This window comes from Manis javanica, chromosome 4 (assembly GCF_040802235.1).
Source record: "Manis javanica isolate MJ-LG chromosome 4, MJ_LKY, whole genome shotgun sequence".
Classification (NCBI taxonomy): Eukaryota; Metazoa; Chordata; class Mammalia; order Pholidota; family Manidae; genus Manis; species Manis javanica.
Genome location: NC_133159.1, coordinates 71,221,782 through 71,243,649, shown reverse-complemented (window position 1 = coordinate 71,243,649; position 21,868 = coordinate 71,221,782). Strand labels below are relative to the sequence as shown.

The window sequence follows — 21,868 nt, the reverse complement described above, 5'->3', positions numbered from 1 at the left end:
TATGCTATTTATGTTAAGGTTTATGCATTTTATTTTTTAAACAAATATTTTTAAAACATGAAGCAATTATTTAGACACTAATTCTGGAATGGTAAATATCAATAGTTACAACAAACATAAGCAAAAGCTCTTTGGGTCCTTCAGTAACTTTTAGGAGTGGAAAGGGATGGGTCCTGAAACCAAAAGATTGAAAACATCTCGTTTATTCAGATAGATCAGATTCATTCTTGGGGGTAGGAGAAGGGCCGAACTTTCCAGAGGTCATCCAGCCTGATCCAAACCTTCTTAAAATTCCACTCTGTTGGTGGTTAGGTCATAAGAGGGTGTGTCAGATGCTCCTCATTCATCTCAACGCTTCTAACTAATCAAAGAGTAAGCACCGGCTTTTTCATTGGGAGGTGAAATGGTCTAAGTGTTCTTTGAAAGAATTACTGTCAGATTAAGTTGCTTAAAATGGAAAGGGTGTGGCATTTGGAGAGATGTTCAGGTGAAATTTCAAAACTCCTCTTGGGGTTACGGCTAGCCACCCTCACCCCCACCCCATCCCCCATTATTGGTCTGGGTTAGGGAGTAAGGTACTCATTGGTAATAATCATTTTCTTCCTCCCCACCAGCCCAGTGCTAAAAGAGTCGTTACAATACCATTGGGCCCTAACAAGTTAATGACAAACAAGTTACTCACTTCTGTTTTAACAGCATTTGCCGGTCCTCCTGAACACTTAGGCCAAAGGGAAAGAGGAGAATTTCCCGTGGACTCTGAAGTCACCATGGCGTGCTCACTTTGTTGCCTTGATCTTTCATTAGGATTGGGGATATGTGCATGTAAATTGTGAGGGGGCACTCCTCCCTGCCTTTTCAGTGTTAATATTTCTTCTTGTCTCATACTATTTTGGTTTAAAGTTGTCTCGGGAACCTCCTTAAAATACCAAACCTGTTTTTCTCCTCTTGAGTAAATCCCTTGGCTTCACTGAAAAAAAAAATCCATCAAAGTCCATCTTTGTGTTTATAACTCAGCTCGTATGCATCTGCGACTTCCCCATCTGATCTCTTTACTTTCTCCGGTCCCTTTTCCTCCCTGGAGAATTTTAGGCTGACATGGAACAGGGGAGGGAGCCGGCCTGACCCGAGCTAGGGGTGGAGCAGGCATACATTTTCATTGCACATATTTTGTCGAGTGGGTGCGGGACATTTTTGCATAAACATATAGTTCACGAGTGCCATTTCTTCACGCTGTCTTCTGCCTCGGTGTTTGACCTAATTTTACATGTAACTTTCTCCTGGTCCTGGTTGGGTTGTTTGCATCCACCATTTCAGACGCTTGAACCTCCTTTCCCCTGGGCCTGACCTAATTCTAGGTGCCGGCTGTTTGGTTTATTCTCTACTTTTGCTAGCGCACGTGGCTCTTCTGGGAGCTTCACTGTTGATCCTACGGTGGGTGTTGGGGTTCACTGAGGCTCGGAACATGTGCTTTAAAGCAGCTACGACTCCCCCCCCCAAGGAGCCGGGGGCCCCGAGCTCTGCGGGCGAGAGGAGGGGGAGGGGGCCAGGGCTCGGCAGGGTGAATCACAGGGCGTAACAGGTGCCGCAGCCGCAGCTGCGTCCGCACCCCGCTCGGGCTCTAGGGATAAGGTTTTCTTTTTCTCTGGGTTTTTTTGGAAGGTGGGGAGGGGACTCCGGGACCCCCCACAGGACCAATGCAGGCCACGGTTGTTCATCGCCTAGCAACTGGCGGAGCCAATGGGAGACGGCTGAGCCGGCGGCGCGGGCGGTGCGGGGGCGGGGTGGGAACCGCTCAAACCTGCGGAGGCGGGGAGGCGGCCGCGAGGGGCGGGGCGATCCTGGCCGGGGGCGGGGAAGGCGGGAGCCCGCGGCAGAGGCGAGGCCCGGTCACGGAGCGCTGCTTGTCGCCGCGCCTGTGCGGGGCCGCGAGGCTGCACTGGCCGGTGTTAGGACGCCGGGCGGTGGCTTCCCACCGTTCCCGGGGCTGTGACGGTGAGAACCTTGCCCCGCGGCGGGGATTGTGACGTGCCCGCCCGAGGAGGGGTGCCGGCGGAGCCCGGGGCGGGAGGGTGGGTGCGGAGGTGAGCGCAGGCACCTGGCTCGGCTCCCGGTTTCTCTGAGGGAGGCTCTGCGCCGCCGTTGGGGCCGTTGGAGGAGGCGGGCGACCTCCGACCCCGGCCGCTCCTGGAGGAGGAGGTGGAAGGTAGGTGCCCGCTCGGAGACCGCGCCCGCTGGCTTGTCGCCCCGCTGCGACCATGAGAGGTTTCCGGCCCGGAGAGCCCCAAACCCTCTCCGGGATGGAGAGGGTGGCGCCTGCCGTGGGTTGACGAGCGACGCGGGGACGAGAGGAGGAGGGGACGGCCAGTTCGGGGCTGCGGTGTCTCCTTGGCAGAGGCTGCGGGGCGTGCGGGCTTCGTGGTTTGTTAGCGTGAGGCGCGAGAGGCGGTTAGAATGAGTTACTGGGTGGCCCGAGGCCGCTGCAGGGCAAGAACCCCGTTAGTGGGCTAATTAAAAACCTAGGGGAAGAACTTACGTCATCTAAGAGGCAGGCATGTGTGAAAATATTTTGGTGTAGAATTTTATAGTAAAGTACAGTAAACTGAATGGTGAGCTCTCTTGCCTATTGCTCATCGCCTAGTTATGCAAGTCACTTGGGCTCAGGAAATGGAATCTGCTAAATTTTTTTCTCAGCACGTGTAATATTGGAAATCTTTACATTATTAACTCCATTTCAAGTCCATAGTTGGAATTCCCAAATTCTTACTACTTGTGACGCTTATGCGGTTCTTCTTGAATCTTATTTGAAATTCCTTTTTTTGACCCCCTCATAGGGTGAGGATTAGAAGGGGCACCCCTGGGAGAGGGGTTCAGAGCTATAAGAGTGGGGGATTCCTGGGCTTTGAAATTGCTGGGCCCCCTAACAGTTGAAATGAAAGTCCACATCTAGAATTGGTTGTAAATGATGTATACCTTGGATCCTTCAAGGGACTGGAGCAACTGGTTTACTGTTTAGGGAGAAGAAAATTCTGGCATTTTTGATCCTGAACTGGGAAGGTAGGTATGACTTGACACATTTAGGAGATTGAAAAAAATTTGAAAAGAATTAGAGATCTGGACAGAGAAAAAAATACCTTTAAAGTTTCAAGCTATCCTGAAATTTAGAAGTTAGGGGTAGGTTTATCAACTTGAATTCCATCAACAAAATTTAAAAATTCCTTCAAATCTTAGAGCAACCAAACCTACAGGCCTAGGAAGCTTAGGTTATTCATTGAAACTAAACAAGTAAAAGCTAATAATTCATTTGACACACTGTTCTGCCTAATGTCAGTGAAGTTTCTCAAACAAAATGGTTCTTTGAAAGAGGACTAGGAACTGGTATTGAAATGAGGTCTCTCAGTGACTTGCTGGGCCTCTTCAGCCAAGTCATTTTATACCCTTCTCTTTCCCCATCTGTACAATGAAGATAATAAAACCCCAGGATTAAGTAACAAGAGTGAAGCAGCTTGAAGATAACTGCAAAGACTTAGTTATTCTAGGATGAAATGTGAAGATCTCCTCATAACACATTGCTCCTTGTGACAAGACTTGTTAAAGCACATTACATCCCAAACATGCTGAGGCAATATATGAGAAAACTAAAATGTAAACTGTTGAGATGATTTGTCAAAGGCTCACGGCCAGCACAAAGTCGGATTATATTCTTGGGTCTCCAGAAACCTGACATACCTGCTCTTGTACAAAGCTGGCTATGACACAAGTTTTATAAAAGTAGACATTTGGGTGCCTTCTGTGTGTATGCACCTGGAGAAAAAAAGATGAGACACTGACACAGATTTGTGTGATAGTAATTCATTTACAGGCTTAAATTGGAGCAAAGCTTTGTATATAATGATGTTCTGTATCTTACAAAGATTGTGAATATGCCTTACTGGTTTGACTGCTCAGGACACAAAGGGTTTTCATACTCTGAGCGGCTGTTTTGTGTCTTTGGCAATGGTGATGATGATTAGCTGGTAAAGGTGTGAGTTATCTTGAATTCACAAATTTATGGGACGAGATGAAATAGAGAAGTGCATAATTATTGGTAGTGGAAAACCTGAAATCTGTACTTTTGATAATGAGTCACTGTAGTATCAGCAGATGTCCTGAATTATGCTTTAGTAATTTGTCTTTTGATAAACATTTATAAAACACTTACTAAGCTGCTACTTGCTAGACCTGAGGATAAAAAAGTGTTGCCTTAAGGAGTTTGTTTTTAGGAAATTTAAAGTATAAGGGAGGGAGCAAAATAGAAAATAAAAATTGCAAATATGAGAAGCCTCAGGAAAGAGTATCTGCTGTGTCTGTGTTTGCCTGGTGCGCACATAGTGGGGAAGTACAGTGGTGTATTGCAGTATACCATAGGGGAAGTACAGGTGGTTTGGTTTGTGGAGCCAGGCAGGGTAGGTTAGTAGTAAGATTAGAGAACAGGTCTGTGATCTTTGACCAGTAGGTGACAGAGAACCTTTAAAAGGCTTTACCCAGGAAAATTTGATTTTTACTTTAAACGAGCATTTTCACCCAAATCAAATAGAGTGATCCAAAAGTGTTCTGAACATAGACAATCCAGGTAATTACTATCTAAGAGACAATAATCCTACAAGCAATTAAAGACCAAAAAAATACTTTATTGAATCCCCCAGAAACTTTAGAAAAGCAGAAAGGGTTATTCACATAACCAACCTTTACTGAGTATCTTCTATTTTTTAAGATTGGGGGAATAGGGACACAAAGATGAATACTATACAGCCCCATTTTCAAGCAACTTGCAATTCAATTAAGAGAAACAACAATATTATAATGCAGTGTAGAATCTGAGTGTCCTAACAAGCATAAAAATGTCAGGCCCTAGCAGTGTAGGATTGAGATGAGAAAATACACAAAATGTCTTCAAATTACAAATAAGTTCTTAAATAGACATTAAACTGCAAGAAGTTAGACTGTTCACAGTTCTCATCTGTTAACACTTGCTTCACACATGGTCCTCCCAACCTCTTACTATCCTGCGTCAAACTTTGGGTTTGACCACCATCCCTCTAGCTATATGACCTTGGACAGGCATATTACTGCTTGCTCTTATCTACCCTGTGCCTTGGTTGTATCATTTGTAAATTAGGGACAATTTTACCTACTTTCTAAGATTAGATGATTAAATAAGAAAACATGTGCCTATCCAGAACAGTGCCTAGAAAAATAACTTACATTTATTGAGCATTTAATATTATTTATTTGATATAAAAATGTTGTAATTGAATAAGAACTTAAGGACAGGATTTTTGTAGTCACTAGTGGATTTATCCATAAGCATCTAGTAAAAACTGTACATTCAGAAAAGCTAAGTACATTCTGTTAAACTAAACTTCTTGAACAAGTGATGTTTATTATTTCATTTGCTGATCCTTTTTCTGAAATCAAATTTCCATTTTTACCCCTCAACTTTGTCACAAAGTCACTAAATGCCAAATCCAATGTATTTTTCTGTTCATATGTTGCCTTTTCTGTGGCATTTGCTGCTGTTCATCACCCCCTCCTCTTTAGACTTTCTTTTCCCTTAGCTTTCCAAAGCCTGCCCTCACAGTCCCGTTTTTATTTCCTGTGTCTTGGTCACCTTCACTCACCTGTTAATGTTGATATTCTTAGATCCTTTCTGCTGCTCCTTCTTTCTATATGGATTCTACTACCATATTTATGCTCACAACTCATAAATCTGTCCTGATATCTTTTGATTCCAGGCCTTAGAGTTTATCCCTATTTGAATGTCTCAGGAGGGCATCTCTAAACCCAGTAAATTGTGCACTGAGCTACTGATCTCATTATCTCCACCCACTTAACCAAACCCAGTTTTATTAATCTTATGCCTCTGTTCTATCTCAGTGGCATCATTATGTTCAGTATCAAAGACAGATAGGAAAGAAGGAATGCCTCCCTTTTGTATACTTGTCACCGTGTTTTTTCAGTTCAGCTTCTGAAGTATTTCTCACCAGTCCTTCACTCATTGTCACTAGCTAAGCCACCTAGCCCCTAACCATTAATTACCCAGTTTTCTATAACATTATTTTTCCAGGGCTGCTGAAAATGTAATATATTTTGGAAACATTAAACTGAAATGAGAATACTCAAAGAATACTATTCTAATAGAATTGTAATACTACATATGATTTTAAAATTATACACACAGAGATTAATGAGTGGCGAGTAGATACTTACACTACAAGCTGGGTACCAGCCTTTGCATTTACTTTTTACCTCAAAGTTAGTAATTGAGATTATAAAGGTCCCAGTCTTGTTTGTCAGTTGATTGTGATCTGGTTGTCTGTGCTCTGCTGTCTAAAAGTTGGCACCTTCAACACTGTTCTTTCTATTCTGTATCTAAGTTTTAGAATATTCCTCCACATAGGACTGACAATATAAGAGCAGGAAGACATCTTAGAAACCACCCATTATACCCCCTTCATCAGCTGGGTAATTTTATGTGAGGAGATGGGCTCAGAGAATTTCTATCATTTGCATGGGATATTTGAATGTCAAGAGCAGGCCATGTGAAACTTTGGAATCATAAATAGCTAGTTTTATGATTACCTTAAAGGTAAAATAACTGGGTTTTTATTCCTGTTTTCCACGTTTGTAACTGGATAAATTACCTAATTCTCTGAGTCTCAGGTTCTTTGATCAGTACCATAGTGTTAGGTCTATACTCCTTCCTTGTGGCCATTGTAAGGGTAAGTGACAGCTGATGAGCCGCATTGGGTTCTCACAGAATTAGCTAGTGCAGGAGTTCCTAATTCCCCATCCATGGATCCTTTGCATATCTGTGAATGTCTACATCCTCTGAAACTGTAGCCAAAACTGCCTGTTTTTGTACATTTTAGCAGAGGGTCATTGGCTTTGGATTCTATGATCCAAAACAGTTTAACCCTTGGGTTGGCAGTAGTCAGTCTGAGGACCCGGGGCTCTTGGTGCCTCATAGTCAGACTGGGTGCAATTTAAAATTGCTTGAAATACTTGAGGAATAGTACATATTTCTAAAAAAAGTTTTAAAGAACTTCCAAGTGCAAAGAACTAGATTAGTTATATTACTTAGTTCATGACACATTCTCATCATTGATCCATTTTTTAAAATTTTGTTTCAATATATAGGCATCACTTAACATAAAACTAATATGGGACCTTGACTGTAACTCCTATATAACCGTTTGGGTCTCTCCAGCCCTTTTTCCTACTTCTCTCACTTGAGGCAACTATTAACTTAATTCTTCCTTCATCATTCCTTTTTAATGTAGTTAAATTAAAATTTTTAACTTTTTAAATGTAGTTTTTTAATTGCATCTAAGTTTTCCATACACACATATACAATTAAAAAGTATATATGTTACACATCTTTGTTACATTCCTCCACATCTCTAATCATTAGGGAAATGCAAATCAAAACAACAAGATATCACCTCACAGCAGTCTGAACGGCCACTATCCAAAAGACAAATAACAAGTGTTGGCAAGAATGTGGAGAAAAAGGGACCCTCCTAGATTGTTGGTGGGAATGTAAACTGGTGCAGCCACAATGGAAAGCAGTTTGGAGGTTCCTCAAACTAAAAATAGAAATACCATATAACCCAATAATTCCACTTGTAGGAATTTACCTGAAGAAAAAATCTGATTTGAAAAGATTTGTGCATTCCTGTGTTTATTGCCATATTATTTACTATAGCCAAGATATGGAAGCAGCCAAAATGTCCATCAGTAGATGAATAGATAAAGAAGTGGTTCATATGTACAATGGAATATTATTCAGCTATGAAAAGAGGAAATACTGCCGTTAGTGATAACATGGATGGACCTAGTGGGTACTTAGGCTAAGTGAAATAGGCCAGGCAGAGAAAGACAAATACCATATGATTTCACTTATTTGTGGAATCTCAAAATAAAACAAAAGCAAACAAAACAGCAATTAAAGTCATAGACACTGAGAAGTGACTGGTGGTTACCATAGGGAAGGGGTAGATGGTGGGTGGGTGAAAAAGGTGAAGAGGGTAAAAGCACAAAATCTCAGTCATAATATAAATTTGGCATGGGGATGAAAGTACAGCATAGAGAATATAGTCAATAAAAAAGTGTGATTTAACAGTTTCTTGAATTATTAAACGTATTTGAAGTCCTATTGTCTTTTAGAAACTGTGGATATAAGACCTGTTCTAAAACATTTCCAGCACTCAAAATGTGGGATCCTAAACAAGTTTTTGTAAATAATTAGATTCAAGTCAGTGAATATAGTGCCTGCTATGTGTGTAAATACAAAGGGGTGTATGTACGGGTGGGGGGCGGGGCGTGGTTGTGTGATAGGGTAGAGGGAAAAGGAAAAGGATGGCAGATATAGATGAATAGGTCATTATTCCTAGTCTAGAGATAACCTGCCTATTTCAGGAGACAGGCCCAGGTACAACTAACCACAAGATAGTGTGATTAGTATTACACAGCAGTGATGGAAAATGCCATGCAAGTGCAGAGACTAAAGTAGATTTGTTGAAATCTGAACTTATATCTCTCAGGAGAGAAAAAGTTGGAAATGAAAGGCAATATATGCCAAAAAAAATGTACCTTACATACCCTTAGACTTTTTCTACTTTAAATGCTACAATTCATCCACTTAATATTATCTTGCTGAGATTCATTCTATAATGTATGTCACTGAAGTTTTCTGATGACTGCATATTCTTCCATTTTGCAGATATGCCAGGGTTTATCCATTCTAATGTTGATGGGTGTTTGGGTTGCTTCCAGGGTTTTCCTGTTGTGAGGAGGGCTGCTGTTTGTGTTCATATTTCTTGGCAGGTACTGTATCTGCAAGAGTTTCTCTTGATTTCTACCGGGAAGTGGACTTGCTAGGTTGTAGAGTAAGTGAGTAGAGTATATGAATTTCAGCTGCCAAACTGTTTGACTTTCTAAGTTCTTTCCACTCTCCAAAGTTTAATAAGCCTTAGCCAGGCATTCTCTAGGAATTATTTTTCAACCTTCATTTATTTAGTACTTTGGTACACTTTTACATTATTCTTGGAATCCATTCTGTAGCACATTTATTTTTATTTTTATTTTTTATTTCAATAGTTTATTTCTGTTAATGAGAGGGATATCTGCTGAATAAATTCAAATAGTTAATTTTATAATAGTGAATGATAAGGTACAGCTAGAAAAGTTAACATAGCATTATCTTGAAATTTCAGGGGATATAATGGTTGGCTTGAATTTCATCTATCTTTTTGAACCAAAACAATAAGCAAACTTTAAATAGAAAACCATATCTGGTTCTTTCATATTTCAAATGTAAAAGTTCTTTGATAGAGAAAATTTCATTTTTCTACATCTGTTTAGATAATATTACAGTGAAAGGCAACATCTGGATCATAGAATATAGTTAGTGAAAATATAAGTGGTGTAAATTTAAGAAGAAATTAGCTTTTCCACGTCAAAATCAGTGATCAGATAAATTCAACATGATTATGGTACTTAAAACAAAAATTCCAAGTATATATGAGAGCTTTTAGTTCTTGTTTGGCGCATATATTAATAAATTTTCAAACATCAAACAAACAATATGACACCAATATCTACTAAAAGCAGCTAGCACAATAAGATTCCTAAAACACATAGTTAATTGTTAACATCATAAAAACCTAATTCCCATATGATCTCTGTAACCAAGTACACCCTCTGTGCTGTGCAAGCTGGTTCAAGAACCATCTTTTTCAGGATTCCACAGAATTCCTAAATATTTCAAAGTTAACTCATGCTGAACTCTACAATTCCTTACTGAACTCAGATCTTCTGATAAGGTCTTCATTTATGCAAATATATGCACACACTGATCATAATTTTGAAAAGAATGGAAGCCCTTCATACATGTCAGTTTTTAGTTTTATCCAATTATTGATTTTCTGTAGAGTTTTTTTCTTGACAATATTTTTGCAAGTTTTTTCATTTTTTCTTCATTTCTTTCTATGTACTTTAACCCCACCAACTGCAGCTGATCCAGCTTTTCATTTCGACTTTCATCTAGAGGTATGTTTTCGCACATTACAGGATTGAATCTAAAATAGGTGTTAGGAGGTAAGAGACCATCAAGCATCACATGGACTTCTGTGTCTGTAGCACTGTTGATGACATTAGATAGTTTGGTTTTCAAGCTTGTATATGTCATGGAGTTTCTCACATCACTCTCATAGCGGCCGGTGCCCAGGGATACTATGCACTCCAGTGGGACATCTGGCCAAAGACATTTACACTCATGCATTGCCAGTGCTGAAGGGTTATTCAGAAGCAGACCTCCATCAATTTTAGTATATGTGCTGCCTAAGTGAGCACATTCTTCTGTAGCACATTTAGATAAATCCCTTTTGGTATTCTGTGACCTAAACTGCGTGAGTAGCATACTAACTTACACTGAACCACAGTCTATAGGGAAGACTTTATGCATTTGAATCACGTGGAAGGATCTGTTAAAACACTTATTTCTGGGTCCACCACGAGTTTCTGAATCTGTAGACCTGGAGTGGGATTTGAGAATTTGCATTTTTAACAAATTCCCAGGTGCTCTTGATGCTGCTAGTCCTAGGACCACCATTTGAAAACTATAACCAATGACTGGATTTGGGCTAAATCATTGAAAAAACTATTAGAAATATATCATTTCTCTATTACAGAACAGATTCATAAATTATGTTTAGTTTTTTTTGTTATTCCATTGCCTTTAAACCATGTTATTATCTTCTGCTATTTTGGGAATGAAATACCAATAAATGGTAGCTTTTAAAATTTTATTTGGACTTCTTAGCTGACTGTCAACCTTATAAGTTAAGATAGATTTTAAAACAGTGCCTCTTTTTTGTTCTTTTTCTTAGTAAACCCCCTCCTGTAAGAATATGATTGTTGCTTTCTCCTAGATGGGCACTGGAAGAATTTGAAATAGGTATACTGTCTCTAAATTGTCATGCTTCTGATTCATACTCTAGACGTTCCTGCGTCTCTGAGCTGCATCAGTTGAAATTCAATTGAATGCCCTTCTAAGTTGCAGCATGGCTAAACTGTTGATTTTTGTCTATTGTAATATTACAGTAGCATACCTCATACTAATATATATATGGTTGAACTTAGTTGACATTCATTCAGCAAACTTTACTGGGTTCCTACCATGGGTTATTTATGATGCCTCGTATCAAAGCAGAGCACAGACAGTACAGTGACTGGCCTGCTCACCAGAAGTTCAGTTTAGGTGATAGAAGTTTCACACAGTTAGATCTGTAATACAACAGAGTTAATGCAAAATGTTCTGGAAGCACATGGGAAATGGCAGCTCAGGGAAAGCCTGGCAGTATGGGCTCTACTGGATTAAAAAAAATTTTTTTTAGTTGTTATACCATTTAATGTTTTGTCTGCTTTTATACAGTTCACATCCTAGTTAATAAATTGCAGTGACCTACTATCTGATTGTAGTTTACCCACTATAGTTACTCTGAGGTGGTAGAGAAGCAAGTACCTGTGCATATGTTCAGTTTGAAAAAACATAATGTGTATTCATACTTCCTGCTGCAGTGAAGACAGTGAAAAACATAATGTGTATTCATACCTCCTGCTGCAGTGATGTAATAGTTGAATGTATAGGCTTTGAATTTTAGCTTTGTTACATTCTAGCTGTGTGACCTATGGCAAGAAAGGGTCTCAGTTTCCTCATCTGTAATTGGGGGGAAATAATTATTTGGGCTACTGTGAGATTGAATGAGTTAATACATGTAAAATGCTTTAAATTATTCCTGGTAAATGGTTTATGCTAATACATTTTATCATTGTTAAAATTATGTAGAATTTCATTTGCTGAGCATTTGGCTGTGAAGATGTGCACATTGTTATAAAAATGTTTGAAGAAGAAATTTTGATAGAAATAGTTGTACTCTGTTCCCTATTAGGTCTCACAAGAAATATAAAAAATTATAGATAATAGAATTGACAAAATTATTTCAAAATCATTCAGTTCAGCCTCCTAATTTTACAGATGTGGAAACTTGCAACCAGAGAAATTACGAACAGCTATAGGTTGCTAAGTGAGAGAAGTGGCCCTGATACCCAGAGCCCCTGACATTTGGTCTGGCGCTCTTTCAGGACCCTATGCAACATCCCTGAAATGACAGTGCCCTGCAAGAAAATGATTTGGAGTTTAATTGGAGGGCTGTGACCAAAAAAGGTGAAAACATTAGCATAAAAAGTATAATGAAATATCAGATGGTGTGACATAGGCTCTAAGTCTATACGTTACATAATTTACAAGCTGCCCTCTTGAAGCAGAGAGATGCACCTTATATTAGTTGCTCAAGTCGTAGAAGGTTGATGGAGTAAGAATGTTCTTTTTTGAAAAGAATTTTAATGTTGTAAGTCAAAATTAGCTTCTCTTCCTCTTTTCCTCCTACCAAGTTTAGAGTATAATTGAGTTAGAAAGAGAGACCCCCTTTGCTGGGTCCACCAGTACTCTGTGTCCTTGCTCTTCACAATTCCCTGATGAGCCAGATCCCCACAGATAGGCTATGACAGAGCAGGGCATCCGAGTAAAGACTGCATCATCCTGCTTGCTTGTTGGATAGGTGCTGGAGCTGTAATTGATCCATGGGAAGAGTTTATCATTTGTCGAAGTTATTATTTCCACTCTGGGCGGAGGTATTGCTCCTTGGGATGGAGGTCAGTCTGCTTCCACACACATCATCTTATTAACTGCATGAATCCATTGCCTCTAAAAATTTTTACAAAATAGTACATGCCCCTAAAACACTCCAGCTCTTTAAAGGGGTGCTACAGAAGACATGGAAGCCCTGGCCCCCACTTCCTACACCCAGCCATTCCATCCCACAGGTCTGTCATTAGTGACAGTTTATAACTTCTCTAGACCTTTCTCCTAAATGTGTTTAGTTTGACTTAACAGAAGAAAGGTGATCATGCTATTCTCTTATCCATAACTTTTTTTCTCATGCTGTACATGCAGATCTGCTTCACTTTAATAATCCCAGAGTAGCTGGCCCTTCTGGCTGTACCATATGTGTTGGTTGTTAATTGTTTCTCTGTTGCTGGACATTTAGATTGTCTCCTGTTTCTTGACATTAGAATTAATGCTGCAGTAGACAACATCTTTGTATGTTATACTTGCTCAGTTGTATGGTTGAATATGTGGTAATAGATGCCTAGAAGTGTAATTGATTAGTGGAAAGATTCACATATTTCAAATTTCTGTAGACTGCTAGGTTGCTATCTAAAACTTCAAATTACTGATCTGTGGTGAAGTTCTATTTCCTTACTATAATTGATTATCTAAATAACTCAAGGATATTTGTATAATTTCTAACCAATCGTTGCCCAGCAGGGCTGCTTGCCTTTGTGTGTTAAGGTACCACAGATTGATTGATTAATATGGAAATAAATATTTTATGTTTTTTACTCATTTCATTCTGGCATTCGTTTTGGTGTTTTGATGCTGTTCATCCCCATTGCCACTGCTTATCACGGTAATTGCCTTTTAAAAATGGATATTTTTCTCATGAAAAACACATTCACTTAGAAAATTTAGAAGACACAAAAAAGTAATGATTACCTATAATATCTGTGTGTGTGTGTGTGTGTGTGTGTGTGTGTGTGTATAAGTACATGAAGGGATGGAAGTCTTGCCCTTGCTCCCTTCCTTTTCTACGTTCTGGTTGGTCTTGTCTTCCTGTGTTTTCTGTTTTTATGTAAGCTACTATCTTTATAGAGCAGAATTTATATCCATATGTATTCATATATAGTTTTTTTTCCTTTTAATGTTAGGTATTGTTCTGCAACATTTTTTTATTAGCAGAACATCATAGAAATCTTTCCAAGTTGGTAAAATATGTAGTGATAGTGAATTTACTTTGAGCACTTAACATGTACCTAAGACTGTTCTAAGCCCTTTATATGAATTATTACAAATTGAAAAAATAATAAAGTTATTAAATAAATTTTAAAACTGAATGTGTTGTTTAACCACGTACTACTCCCTGAAGACTAAAGACTTACTCTCCTTTTGCAGATGAGGAAAATGAATTCCATAGATTTCTGTTCAGGGCCACTTAGTTTGTAAGTGGTGGAACTGGGGTTTGAAACCAGCCGGTCTGACTGTGGATAGATCCTGTGCCCATAACCATTATACCATACTGTTTCTCCTACTGCAGCAGTAATTGGCTCAGGGATGTTTATAGGAGTTTAAAGTATTGCATGTGGCTCCCTTTTCCAAAGCTACTTAAAGGGTCTCTTTCTAGTGGCAAAGTCTGGCTTGGAGCTTCACGAGATTGCCTGACTCAATCCAAAGGGATACACATGAAATATTTTCCCTGAATTTGTGTTTTCCCACTCTCCTGTGCAGTCTTTGCCCAGTTGGGAGGTGCGGTATAACAAGGTGCAGTCTTTATGAGCCGTAGTAGGAGCACTTGCAGAGCCTCAACCACCGAGACAGCAGCACATGATGGCCGAGAGAATGGGATCTGCAGTCTGCGTGGGGGTGGAGGCCCGGCTCTGCCACAGCCAGCTCTGTGATCGTGGGCAAATTACCTAACCTTTCTATGCCTTGATTCCCTTACCTGTAGAAAGGAAATTAATATGCTGACACATAGGGTTATTGCGAGGATTGACCTCATAGTATATGTAAAGCATTCATAACAGCACCTGGCACATCTTTGTTAAATCAGTGATATCGCAGGTATACTGTGCTTCTTAGTCTTTTCACCTCTTGCCTCCGTAAGTACCCACAATCACCCTACGACATGGTAGAATCACCCCACCTTCCAGAGGAGGAAACCAGGTCAGAGAGAGACTTGGTCACGATGTGACCCCCATCTGTCTGAGCTAGGCCTGTGAGGATGGCATTCACAACTGTGAATTCTCCTCATAGCCACAAACTCAGCAAAAGGGCAGATGGCTAAAAAGGATTACCAGATTTTGAGTTTCAGCCTTGCAGATACATATTCAAATGTAATTTATGAAGAATTGATTTCTGTGGAAAATATCCATAGTATTAAATTATGCCACTCAGGTGAAATCATTTAGATTTTAAATTTGTAAAAATAGATATTCTAAAAAGTTGAATTTGGTGTGTTTCTCTACTGATGTGTACACCTGAATGGTTTTGTGTAAGGAAGAGAGGTATGTATAATGAAATTAAAAGATATAGTCTCCTTTGGAACAAAATTGTAGTAGAAGGTGATAATTTTTAAAAATAATCATATTTTTTGAGAGTAATATCTATTTGAAATATGCTGATGACTAAATTTTTTATTTTTATGACTGAATTTGTAAGGTAAGATTAATATTTAAAGACTTAGTTTCAACAATTTTATTTTCTTAACCCAGCAATTTGGTAACTGACAAAGACTTCTAGTTAGTTAGCTATTTGTGAAAAATCCAGGCAATATTTAGAATCCAAGATGGTATAATGTTACTATATTCCTGTATAATGAGAAGCTATTATATTCTGATGCTAGATTAAAGCTATAGAATTCTGATTAGGCAATTGCACCTTCTCAAGTTTGAATTTCAAGTGAAATTGAAAAGAACACACACATACTCTATTGTGTGAAGGCAATCTTGTAATCAAGATATTAATGTTTCTACTGAACTCTCAGTTGGTAGATGTTTTAGGAGAGGTCTGGGAGATGAAGAAGAGTTAATGCTTTTCTTTTAACGGACTCACATCTTTTGCATCTTTTCCATTGTTGTTTTCTTTAATCCACTTTGCCTGCTGGTCTGGCCAAGTTGACTTATCATCAGTTACTTACTTGATTAATTCACCGATTATTCCATCTGTTAAGACTGATCAAGGGAATACCGAAATGTAAAATGTGTGGGACAGATGAAAGAACTAGAGACTAGAGCTTCATGAGCGGTGTGGCGTTGAGGGGATGGTCGTGGTTGGTCTGAGCCTTCGAGAAGCATTAGTTGTGGGGTAGAGAAAGAAGGTGGCAGAGGTGGAGCACTCAAGCTGGAATGAGCATGCCAGATATGGGACTCAGTTCATTTTATAACATTCACTAAGCACCTGCTATGTTTCAGGAAGTTGGATACAAAAATGAGTATATTCCTTACCCTTTAGCAGTTAATAAGCTGATGGGGGAGGCATCCAACTATAATATGGAGTGATGAATTGAAAAACTGAATAGTGTCCTTGTCATAAGCCTGATTAGTTCAATTTGCAATTTATGGTATCATAAATTAGTATTAGTTCAATTTGCAATTTGTGTTTCAGCAGGAGACCTGTAAGTTATGGAAGGAATTCAGGAATGTATATATGTATTTGAAAGCTGTGTATTAGTTATCTAATGCTATATAACAAATTAGTCCAAAACTTAGCCCTGTAAAAGCAATAAGCATTTAGCTCCCAATCTCTGCCAGTCAGGAATCTGGGCACAGTTTGGCTGGGTTCCTTTGGCCCAAGATCTTCCGTTAGGCTGCCATCAAGATGTTGACCAAGGCTGCAGTCATCTCCAAGGGTGGGCTGGGGGAGGATCTACTCCATACTCCTAGGGCTCTTGGTTGGTCTCAGGTCCTCATTGGCTGTTGGCTGGAGACAACAGTTCCTTGCCTCATCAACCTCTCATGGGGTTACTAAAAACAATACAGCTTGCTTTCCCAAGACAGAGGGATCCAAAGGACAGAGAGTGAGAAATGACCCCAAACAGAAGCCACAAACTTTTTATAACTTAAATTTGGAAGAGAAATCCCATCACTTCTTCTGTATTCTGTTTATTATAGTCACTAAATCCAGCCCATACTTGAGTAGAGTAACCCAAAGGTGTGTATGTACACCAGGAAGTAGGAATAATTGGGGGCAATCTGAAAGGCTGTCTACCCCAAAATTCTATAAGTGAATCGTATATTGAGAACCCTTGAGTCTTTTGGATAGAACAACAACCAGCCAAAGGACTTTTCTGATGGAAAAACACAGGTGTAATTGTTTTGCTAGAGATCTATAAACTTGTAATGTTATCTTAATATTTATTGTAGGATAGAAAATGAACAAATGAGTTGTTCCACCCTCATTAAACTTTTATGCAATTGATCTCATTTCTGGGACTTGTTTTTTATGCCTTTCAAAGCACAGTATAAATGAGAAAAAAGCTGTTGTTTGTGGTATAGGAGAGTTTATAAATGCATCTCAATTTAAGTAGTAGATAAGTTCCTTTAAGAATTGTATGCTCTAAATGGAATAATTTTAAATTAATTATGGGAACTTAGTTTTTTAGAGATTTGGTGGAAATCTTTTTTATTATATTCTACCTTTAACTTCTCTATAGATATATAGATTGATTGATATGGGTGTACAGTGTTGAAAGGTTGAATTGTGATAGAGGGAAAGAGCAGTTTTGACGACTGGGATTTGTGTCCAGGCTTTGCTACCGATTAGAAATGTGACCTTGAGCAATCCTGTTGATCTATCTCGGCCCAAATCCCTGTCTACAATGCAGATGAATACATATGTAAGAAAATACTTTTGACTTAAAGAATAATAGATTTAGAAGCTTATTGAGATCTTCCTTTTTTTTCAAAAAGGGCACAATTATATTACGTTCAGATGTCTCACTACTTCCCAATTTTCTGTCAGGCATCTAACCTAGAAAATGCTACTAGATAATTCTTAAGCTCTGCATAATCATTTTACCCAGAAAAGACCAGTGTCTCCTTATTTATTTATACTCGGTCTATATGGTGTTGGTACTTCGGGGCCCATAGCATCAGGAGAGCCAAAGTAGTTCTTCAGAAATAGTAAAAACATTTTTGCTGAAATCACTACAACTGGACAGCAGTTAATACAATTTTCCTTTAGGAAGTCTTACTTATTGGAATGTACATCGGTAAATACTTGGAGCAGTAAGTTTATTAGCAGCCTGTGTACATGTTATCCACCAGGAAGGAACAAAACTTTGGCTCTTTCATGTAGAGAATAGGAGAAGTCTTACTTTTGGATTATTTTGTAGATTTTTTTTTTTGCTTTAATTTATTTCAAAATTGGTCCCCAACAATCTTAGATTAGTGAAATGATTTACAAGATGTTTAAATTCTTTAATCTTCGTGTTTTGCTCATAATACTCACTCATGAATTTTACCTATCTTGGGATCTGGGCAGCTTCCCTAACCAATGGTATGTATATAGAGAGAACTGGGGGTAAAAGGAAGCTATAGGTTCATTCTTTTATAATGCAACTATAGTAACAATGCTAGTATCAATAATAGTAAGAGTATAACTTTGTTCTTACATGACTTGTCATGAATTATCATGTCCATTATATAATGGTTTGCTATGACTTGATTAATCTGTAATGTGGAGCTTAATTCTCTGCTCCAGTCTCAGGTTTTAATGGAGTCCTTGACTGGTTTTGAAGCTTTCAAGTTGAAATGCACTTGTGATGGTATTAGGTTTATGCAAAGCAAAGGTTGCTTCTGTTACCTTTTTTATTTTTCTTTTGAAATTAATATTGACTAACTTCTTTATGAAAATAATTTTTAAATTTTAGCAATAAAATTTTAGCTATAATTGAGCTAAATAGAATACTTTGCTTAAATTAGTCTTGGTTTGGGATATATGGATTAAGACTCTTCAGCCTTCTTTCTTGAAAAGCTGGTTGGGTAACTTTTATCACAGGCCTCATATTGTGTAGTAATTTGGTACATCATTGAGTAGAAGAGGATATCTAGAAACTTTTAGATGGCATGAAATAATATATCGTTACTAAAAATTTTTGTTTCATAGTCCTTCAAAACCGTTTGGCTTTTCACTGAATGTTCAACTAGACCCGAATATTTTGCAGTTGGTTGTTTTTTTTTTTTATTGAATTAACAGAGCAGTGAATAATTGACTGTCTAAATCTGTAGACACTGCTAAATTCACAGAGAAAGAGTAACTGACTTAAATTACGATTAGAAAGCATGGATGTGTAGTAGACACATTTTGGTGTCTGGTGATCTTTATGAGAAGAAAAGGCACTTGGGGCACTCGTATCTTACAAATACCTTAGCAAAAGAAAAGGACTTGGAAAGGTGCCTTTTTCTGCTTGCTTCTGATCTTGCCCCTCCTCATAGCCTAGGGATTGCAGAGAATTAACCCACTGCCTGATGTGGTTTTATAGGGTCATCTGTCTCCAGATCTAAGAATTGATGTTGAACTTTTTTGAAGGCAACAGTACATTTTGTTACAGGTTTTGAACTCCCGTCATTTATTTATACTAGTTGGATTTATGTCTAGATGATAATGATAACAGATATTATTTACTTGTGTTGCATATGCCAGGCAGTGTGCTAAGTACTTTATGTGCATTATCTCATTTAATCTTCAGGGGAACTATGAAATAAATGCCATTCTTAGGGTAATTTACCAGTGAGGAAACTAGGACTTGTAGAGGTTAAGTAATTTACCCAAAGGGGAGTGGAGTTAGAGTAGACAGTTTTATTGCTCCTTGTATACTATTTTGCTTATAGCTGCTATCTCTGAAAACCAAGTTAAAATAATTGTCTTTCTTGATGCAGACTCAGCATTTATCCTGTTCATCTTATTGCTGAAGGCATCCATTTAAGGACAGTGGGAAATGCAAGATAGTTCAAGATACTCTTACCAAGGCACATGAGTAGAAAATTGGCAAAAGATCAGTGCCAGAACAGTATAACCAACTACCTGTTGTGTATGTGTGTGTGACATAACATGTAATATATAACACATGACATCATTTAGTACATATTTTGTTGCTCTATGACCTAGGAATTATCCTGAATTTCTCTTTTGCTCACATTTCCTTCCATCTGCAAGTCCTAAAGGTTCTATCTCCAAAACTCATCCCTAATTTCCATCTGTTTCTGCTTCCATTCTTAGAGCTGTAGTGTCACACAGATCTTCTTGCCTGAGCTATTGCAGTATCCTGATTTCTTCCAGCCTCTACAGTTGCCCACCTATAATCTACTTAGAAGGGAGATTACCCAGAGTGTTCTTTTTTAAAGCCTAAAGAGGAACATTTTGCTTTCATGTCTAAACCCCTTCAGCTTTTTACTGCAATTCAGAGAAAATCCAGCCTCCTACCCTCTGTCCTTGCTTACTGTGCTTAACACATACTCACCTTCTCCATGTTTTTCATACTTTACTGAGTTCATTTCCATCTTGGGTCTTTGCACTTGCTGTTTCCTCTGCCTGGGGCACTCTTGTAGAGGAAACATTGATCATCTTGTAGATGATTCTGTCATTTAGATCTCAGTTCAAACGTCAGCATTTCAGTGCAGCCTTCCTTGACTAATCTAGATACCCTCGTGCCAATATGCTCGTGTTATTATGTTGTATTTTCTTTATAGTTCTCATCACTTTCTGAATGTTACATCAGTTTAGTTTATTGCTTGCTTGCTTATCTATTTCTACCCCCACTAGAATGTGAACTTTTCGAGAGCAGAGCCTCCTCTGTGCCTAGGAAAGTATGTTTGGTACATAGTATAGCCCAATTACATATTTATTAAGTGAATGAAGTTTTTCATCTCACTTTAACATTATACTGTTAATATCTCCCCCCATTCCTAAATATTCAGAACAGGGGTTGTAAACTCTTGAGCCACAGTCTAGATCCTACCTAAAGTCATGTTTTATTTGGCTTATTAAAAAGTGTTGTTTTTGAGGCCTAACTTACATCCAGTCAAGTACACAGATCTTAAGCGTACAACTTAGTGAATTGTACTGATGTGTTTGCCTCTGTCATCTGCTCTGAGGTCATGATGTGAAAGCTCCCCTATAGACCCTCCGCCATACCCCCTTCCCACGGGGTGACTTGCACAGTTCCTTTCATTAGTTTCTAACATTTAAAAATTGGGAGATTTCTGATAAAAATCCAGAAATCCAACATCTCTTAAGAAATGGGAAGGACCCACTTTCTCTTCTGGCCACAGTTTATTATAGCTAAGAAGCAGCTCTCCAGAGTGTCAGCCTGTGTGCTCCAGTTTGCCCACAGCCTTCACCTCTGCTGCTCCTGTCCCTGGCCCTGAAATCAATTTCTAGTTACCATTTATAATTCATTTAAATTTTTTCTTATGATAGAGAAATATTTTCAGTTGACCCCTTGAACACAGGTTTGATTGCATAGATCCACCTAATCATGGATTTTTTTCAATAAATATATTGGAAATTTTTTTGGAGATTTGCAGCAATCTGAAAAAACATTTTCTTTTCTCTAGCTTACTTTATTGTAAGAATACAGTGATACATATACAAAATGTGTTAATCGACTATACTATCAGTAAGACTTCTGATCAATAAAAGTACGCTATGAGTAGTCAAGTTTTGAGGGAGTCAAAAGTTATATGCAGATTTTTGTGCTGGGTGTCAGTGTCCCTCACCCCTGTGTTGTTCAAGAATCAACTGTATTTTTTCCATTATCTCTATAAACAAGCAGAAACATGAAGGGTAGCTTGAAAAAGTTATGTATTTCTTATGCTTAGTATACTTCATTCTGTGTATTTCTGGTGTTTTATGAATTTGTTATCCACCCTAATTCCACATGGTTGTGTTTAAAGGTCATATGGTGTTCTGTTGTATAAATGTGCTACTCATTTAACCAGTCTCCTACTGTGGAACGTGTAAGTTATTTCCAGTTTTTAGATAATGTAAAGAACAACTTGTAGATGAATCTTTGTACAAATCATTATTAGGATGCAGTTTTTAAGTTTATAAATTATGTCCGTGTAGTTGATAAACAAACAAACACAAAAAATGGGAGTGCCAGCCAAGGAGCTTTTATTTATGTATTTTTCCTCTCTTCCCCTCAAAGGA

At 38.5% G+C, this 21,868-nt stretch overlaps 1 protein-coding gene across 8 annotated transcripts in view; it reads left to right on the top strand.

The window, feature by feature from the left end:
• Positions 1-1,837: 1,837 nt before the first annotated feature.
• SSX2IP (SSX family member 2 interacting protein) overlaps positions 1,838-21,868 on the top strand; it is a 46,777-nt gene continuing 26,746 nt past the window's right edge. For 4 of the 8 annotated variants that reach the window (XM_073234212.1, XM_037012514.2, XM_073234211.1 and 1 more), the window contains exon 1: positions 1,838-1,992. The gene's annotated coding sequence lies outside the window, so the exon portion shown is untranslated. Of the gene's footprint in view, positions 1,993-2,046; positions 2,204-10,068; positions 10,090-21,868 lie in introns of those variants that run through there. The other 4 variants (XM_073234213.1, XM_037012512.2, XM_073234209.1 and 1 more) reach the window with 3 other exon arrangements.